Source organism: Paroedura picta, chromosome 10 (genome assembly GCF_049243985.1).
Source record: "Paroedura picta isolate Pp20150507F chromosome 10, Ppicta_v3.0, whole genome shotgun sequence".
NCBI classification, from domain to species: Eukaryota; Metazoa; Chordata; class Lepidosauria; order Squamata; family Gekkonidae; genus Paroedura; species Paroedura picta.
Genome location: NC_135378.1, coordinates 33,452,327 through 33,459,728, shown reverse-complemented (window position 1 = coordinate 33,459,728; position 7,402 = coordinate 33,452,327). Strand labels below are relative to the sequence as shown.

Here is a 7,402-nt window from a genome sequence, read left to right as displayed (position 1 = left end):
AACCTCCTTGTAGTAGCTAGAGAGCTTCCAGGATTATAATTGATCTCCAGATGACAGTGACCAGATCCCCAGAAGAAAATGGCTGCTTTGGAAGGTGGACTCTCTGGCATTATACCTTGCCAAGGTGCTTCCATAGGCTCCACCTCCAAATCACCAGGGATTTCCCAACCCTGAGTTGGCAACCCTTATTATACACTAGCGTTTATTCTTGAGCTTTATTTTCCATTGCAGAGGTCTTGTATCAAATGTCCAGAGTGCATAGGGATTAAAAACTTTTCTACAGATTTGGCTGGATCTACTAAAAGAAAATGTATCATTAAGAAATAAAGATAATTTTTATTGTCATATCTTTAAAGATCTCTACCTGAAAAAGAGAATTGTTTTTTAGTATAACTACCTCAACTACCTCTGACTCAAAGACGAGCTGGTAGCTTTCAAGCTTCAGTCCCATTTTACAAACTGTTTTTAAAAAACTGAAAGCAGAACTTCTGGCTGCTGTAGTCAAATCTACTATCCTTCCTTTGACCTTGTTAGCAGAGGTAAAGGTACGGCAGCTCTCTCTGGAATACCTGGGCATTTTCCATTCAATATTTTAAATATTGAACCAGTGGGTCAATGGAAACAACTTCAGAGCTACTAGCTTAACATTCTGTGTTTTCATTTTTTTTCTGGGAAGGAAATGGAAAGAAACACCAATGCTCAATTCCATGGCCTGCAATTTTGCCCTCTGAATTGTGGACAGTCTTGCCACACCATTCGGTTAATTGGCATCTGAATGAGTCGGACTGATAAATTTGTCTTGTATTTCGATAAGCTGAACTTTCTGACCGCATCTGAAGTTACTTTTGTGCCAAGGGAGCCATTGAAGTACAGACCCTTCCCATGCCTGGGTAATGTCAAGAGCTCAGTCATAGTTCTAAAGCACCACATCTAGGATGGGGTTTTCTCATGGTAGTATCATTCTTTAACATAACCAAAGTAATTCTGATATTTACTGGGTTTATTTTTTTCCCATTTATACCCTGCCTTTCTCCTCAGTGAAGAACCAAAATGTCTTAAATCCTTTTCTTCTCCATTTCAAGTTCAGAAATCATCATCCACTCAGAGTCCAATGGGACCTTTAAGACCAACAAAGATTTAGTCAAGGTGTGAGCTTGTACTCAAAAGCTCATGCCTTAAATAAATCTTTGTTGGTCTTAAAGGTGCCACTGGACTCTGATTTTGCTTTGTTGTGCTGCTTCAAACCAACATGTCTACCCACTTGAATCTACTAAATTTGGGAGCAGAAATATATCCTTACTGCATTTGATTGTTATCCTTTAAGGGGTTATAGTCACTGAGTGAATATTCCAAAACCTCAAAAATGAGCACTCTAGATTAGCGATCCCCAACCTGTGGGCCGCGGACCACATGTGGTCCTTTGACTAATTGGCGGTGGGCCCCAAAGGATGCCTTCTCCCCCCCCCCGGCCCTTTACTTCATACCCCCCGGCCCTTTACAACACACTTCAGATGTCATTGTCTCCCATCACTCCCAGATGGGACTATCTCATTGCAGAGAAACAAGCTCAGCGTTCCCATGATTTGTCATTGTCATGAGTTAAAATTTCCATGAAAATAAAATGTTCCTTATGTTCATTGTTGTGGCGTGTCTGTATCGTATTTTGAAGGGATGTTTAAACATTACCATAGCGATCAGAGAGCGTTAGGGCAGTGGTTGAGAGTAGAGGAGTAAACTACCCCCCCCCTACCGGGCCTCAGTAAAAGGCGTTGAGTGGTCCCCGGTGAGTGGTCCCCGGCGTTGAGTGGTTCCCGGTGATAAAAAGGTTGGGGACCACTGCTCTAGGTAACATATCAGGAATCACAGCAATATAGTCAATGGTGCTGGCTCACTGTGGTAAAAGCATCTTGTGAATGGTCATAACATGTGCCATTTAGGACATGAAGACTGAAGGCCGAAAACAGCTCCAAAAGTTTCAACCCTGGTTTGTTGATAGTGAAGTCATTAGAAATATGGTCCAGCAGGTAATATTCTGCAAGAGAACCTTTAGTTCCCCTGCCCTGTGCCTCATATCTGGAGCCAATTCTTGCATTAAAATCTCCTATGAGAATGAATTTAGCATTTGGGAATTGGAGCATTAAGCTTTCAAATAGCAAAAATAGTTTGTTCTAAAACTGCCCCTTATTGTGAGCTAAGTAAAGTGTTGGAGGGACATAGGCATTTATACATAACAAGGTGCCTAGATATTTACTGTAAAAATGCAGAACCATTAGTTAATCTTGAAAATCATGAGACACTTGCTCAATTTCAACCAGTAACCTACCTTAATGCAGATTGCAATACTCCCACTACCCCTACCCGTCCCACGTGTCTTAATTGCTGGCATATTTTAAAGCCTTCAATTGTTAGAGGTAGAAACTCCTGAGTCCATGTCTCCTGAATGAACATTAAATATCAGAGATATTTAAAATATTTTTGAAGCCAGGATCATACAGTTTGTTCCATCAACCCACCACATACCATGATAGAATCTTTAATTGTCAGTCTTCCATGGTAATATTTTCCAAAGACCCCTCTGGATCTGAATATATACATTCATTTCTCTGTCCTAGTCTGGTTTCCTGAGGTTTTTTCCACATTCTTGGTTCGTCCAGACATTCCAGGGTCAACAGGAACCACTTCCATTTGGGTCACCGAGTGATCGGACATCATTGAGTCCAGAGAATCTGTTGAAAGGACGTTGATATTGTCACCAAGAGATTGATCAGGGATGACTGGCTGCATTTCTTTGGATTCTTGAAATTTGCATAATCCAATCTATGATTTCCTGTTGCTCTTATAGTGGTAAATTCTCAACAGAGCTCAAGAGATCATCATTGATAGGATTTCTCAGATGCTCATGTGAAGGAGGAATTAAGGGGCAGAAGGAGGGATTCACCATTCAGTTTGTATGCCAAGGTTCTGGGGTTGTAAAAGTGTCTGTGAATGTTGAGAATGTGGAGCAGAACGCTGAGGGCTCAATCATATCATATCAATCATATCATCCCAATTTATCAGATCCACTTGGGCCAGCTCCATCTGCCTTAAAGTACTAGCTTGCTTTGCATACTTTGCTTTAATTGGTTGTTTTGGGCCTAATGGTGTTACAGCTGTATTTTCAAATACATAATCTGAAAAGACCCCTCTTCTTGCTCTTAATCCCAAAGTTCTTGCCATCAGCTCAAAATAGTTACCTTTCACTGAATTTACTGCTTCTTCTGGTATCCCCTCAAAATCAATAGGCTGCAGTAACTCTGTCAGCTGCTACTATGAGGCTAATGCTCCTCCATTTGGCTCTTCTTCCACCTCCTATTCTGGAGCAAGAGCAAAATGATTCTCTGTTTCTATAGTATATGTAAACATTCCTCTCTTAGGATTTGGGAAGAAGCAGTGTTTTGTTTTCAATTGCTTGGGTGCAGGGTGGAGACTTATTTCCTCAAAATCTCTCTGACGCTTCCCACAAGCCATAGGTGTGTCTGATGCCTTACAACAGAGTAGGAAATCACTACTCCACAAGTCACTAGAATAACCCAGGTTATGCCACAATCTCTATCTCTTCTTACATGTCCCTTGTTTCTACAGCTTTCAAGGTAGCAGAGGTCAGTCCAGGGTTTCCAGCAGTTAGGATATTAACATGTCTTCTTATATGGTTGTAAAGTTGTAAAAGCAGTGATAAGAGGCAATAAAAGTGGTCTCCCAGTTGTAAAACAGTTAGAGTAGCCTCCCAGGAACACTATGACTAAGCAATCCTGATAGCTTGCAGCCCAAGGGACTTGGTATCTCTAATTATATGAAATTATACAAAAAACAAAAACAAACTATCCAACAATTTCAGACAGCTCCACGCTATCTATTGAGAAGACAGCCGTGGAGCAGTTATAAAAACAGAATGAAATAAAACAAACAAAAGATAAGAGAGGAAAACTTGCGGAGCAGCAGCTGGTGCGTCTGTTCCCTCTGTGTTTCAGACCGGAAGTCTAATCCTCAAATTAAACTGAGCATGTGTAATGACCCAAGGTTGCCCAGCAAGAGATCATGGTAGACAGGGACTTGAATTTATGTCTCCCAGATCTTAGCCTGGCTAGAAAAAAGCTATATTGTCCTCTGACATGACCACAGCAGTTGTCATTTGACAGTCAGTATCCAAGCAATGCAAAAGGAAATAGCACAACTCACACAACACAAGAAGGTGCGTTTCAAAAATGCCTGTTGTTTTTCTCAAATGAATGACAAATATCCGTTTTATGACTCTGTATACTATACTGATTAAATAATCTAACCCATAAATCTATATTGACTAAATAATCTAGCCCTCCAATAATCTTTCCCTCCAAAGAAATATTGCTTCTCCAGAATCTTCCTCAGCTTTGGAGCCCAGCCTTATTAGTGAATAAGCAAGTCAGTGCTGCTGCTAGGAATAATTGTAATTCTTGCAATTGCATCTAACACCTAAACTGGGCCCTTCTCTAGATCCTGCAGATCCAGGTGTACTGATCCATCCTACAAAAACCTCCATAGTGATCTACTGTGATGTAATCTAGGTAGACTTCCACTTTTGAAGGCATCTCAGAAACTCCTGTTGGTATAAAAGGTGGCCTCAATGCTCCTCTCTGAGTAAGCTCCTCAGATCTCGAGGCCTGCATCAACTGCACTGGCTACCACTTCTTTGCTTCTGGGCTCAATTCAACTAGCTGGCTGTTACCTAGAAAGCCCTTCAGAGCCTAGGAATATCATCAAACAACATCTTGAAATATGATACTTGGAACCAGTTATATTCTTCAGGCAGCTTCCTCCTTAAGGCACCTTCCCTATCTATATGACTGCAGCAAGATCACAGGCTGCTTAGCTGGTGGGCCTATTCCTTTGAAATGAGCAGGTGGGAGGATGTCTCTGTACCTGCTGCCTTCAGCCAAACATGTAAGATGGTCTTAATCCAATGAGCTTTTGGTGGAGGGTGAATTTTTCCAGTAGATCTGGCTGTGAATTTGCTAATCTGATGTCTTTAAAAAGATTGTCTAAATGTTTATAACATGTTTAATAGGGTTGTTTTAATCTGTTTTCCTGTTATGAATGGACCTATTGTTTATGCCCATGCAACTTGCTTGCTGCATTTGAGTCCAAGGAAATAAGGTGAAACTTAAAGGTTTTAAATGAATAAAATCCCATACTGGAGTTGGCAATGATAGCTGGAGATGAACCTAAGGTCATAATGCTTGTCTTTGTAAGGTGACCACTATGTGATGTCAAGACTGCAAACAATGGCACACTGCTGTTCTTTGTTGGTAGAAGAATACCTAAACATAGTAACAAAGGAGAGGCTTCATATTGCATAACTCTGTGCCACCTGATAACATTTGATAGTGATATCCTGGCCTGATGTAGCCTGGACTATCATTATGAAATTTTAATCTTTAAATTTTTAAAATTTATATTCAGATTTATTACCCACCACGCCCGGACCCTGCCGGCTCATGGCAGTTTACATAAAAATCTTTTAAAACCCCACATAAAATGATACAAGTTTTGCTTTTGAATTTTACTTTCAGGTTGTCCTGGAAGGTTAAAATGTAAAATGACCCCTGGGGGGAATCCATAAAACGTACTTACTGTATTTGCCGACGTATAAGACGACTGGGCATATAAAACGACCCCCCAACATTTCCACTCAAAATATAGAGTTTGTTACATTACATTACATTACTATGGGCCACTATGGGCAGCTATATCCCAACTGAAGTGCACCCGGCGTATAGGACGACCCCCCCCCCACTTGGAGGCATGTTTTTCAGGGGGGGAAAGTAGTCTTATACGCCAGCAAATACTGTATGTACATACTGTACGTGGCAGGTGCTACTTGAGCTTGTTTCAGATTTATTGACCTTATTGGTTAGTTCTGAGATAGTCAAAATACATCAGTCAGTTTGAATTTAAAGGCTGAAGACAGAAATTCAGCCACAATACAAATGACATCAACATCCTTAACACTCAATAAAAATTGGCAGATCAGGTCTTTTGAATGTTACTAACCTGCTTTATGGTGTTGGAGACGAATGCTGAGAATCCCATGGACAGCCAAAGTTACCAACAAGATAGTTTTAGAGAGGAGCAAACCAACTATGTCATTAGAAGGGAAAATATTACTGCTAAAGCTCACTTACTTTGGCATATCATGCGATCAAACTCGCTAGAAAAATCATTAATGCTCCGCATGGTCAGCAGCAAAAGGAAACGTGGTCACCAAAGAATCCGCTGGCTCAACATGATCAAAGCCAATACAGGGATGACCATGAACCAATTAAAAGAAGCAGTCAGGGACAGGGGCACATGGCGAAGACTTTCCTATGGAATTGCCAAGGATCAGAGACGACTGAATGGATAACATCATCATCAACCTGCTTTATGCTAATAAGGGTATTGTGTGTGTGTGTGTGTGTGTGTGTGTGTGTATGGTTAGTTCTGTTGCATATTTTAAAAGTGAAAGGAGTTCTACAGAGAGTCGTGAGAAGAGGGCCAGACTTTCTCATTGTTTCTCATAACTTGTTCCTCCTCTTATGGTCGAGGAAGATAACATGATTCAATCTTCCAAAATGGTACAGACCTTAGAGTGACAGAATTCCCTTTAGTGTTCTCTTTTGAATGTTATTGTAAGCTTTCTTTTTTTTTGGGGGGGGGGGGGTGAGACCAGGATCTGCAGCGTTATAAGGTTTCATATGCCACCTAGGAGTTGTTGAAAAGAAATTCCACAAACATTTATGTAAAATGAACAGCTTCAACTCAGTCAGTTCTTGCCGCTGTAATGAAAGCCCTGGCTAAAATGTAGCTCTGTCGGCCACCCTGTTAAGCTGCAGTATGAATTAAGGCCAGTTAGCAGCATTTTGCATAAGCCATGGGGGAATGTTTCCCATCCTGAACAAACCTTATTGAAATGAATGGGCCTTGAGTAAACAATTGGATGTGCTTTTTCTCAAGTCTCATTCGTGCCAGACAGATTAAATGGGCTTAATCTAGTGACTCTGCATAACTGGAAAGTTATTTTGAATAGTATCAGCATTCTTGTGTCATGCTGCTATCCTAACTTCCCCCTTTAGAATAGGCAAACATAGAACTGTGCTGTCCAAATTCACTGACTGCAAACTACCAGGAAGTTTTCCTACTTAAGCTTTACTTTAAAGGAATGAGCTCTCCCATTCATTTCAGTAGCAACCACTGGTGTGGTAGCATGAGAGCCCCAGGATCTGCTGCCCTGTTTAGTTGAGTACTGAGGGTGGAGGAGGCACATGGCTGTTGGTGAATGCCCTCTGCAGATCTTGCAAATTCCAAAAATGAAAAGTATAGAATTTGTTCATTGCATATTTGAACTCTG

At 40.9% G+C, this 7,402-nt stretch overlaps 1 long non-coding RNA gene across 1 annotated transcript; it reads right to left on the bottom strand.

Annotated features, from left to right (window-relative positions):
* Positions 1 to 2,544: 2,544 nt before the first annotated feature.
* On the bottom strand, positions 2,545 to 4,061 carry LOC143819909 (uncharacterized). The gene is made up of 3 exons (XR_013225146.1): positions 3,969 to 4,061; positions 3,234 to 3,348; positions 2,545 to 2,726 (listed from the first exon to the last, which is right to left on the bottom strand). It is a non-coding gene; the product is annotated as an uncharacterized LOC143819909 (long non-coding RNA).
* Positions 4,062 to 7,402: the final 3,341 nt, after the last annotated feature.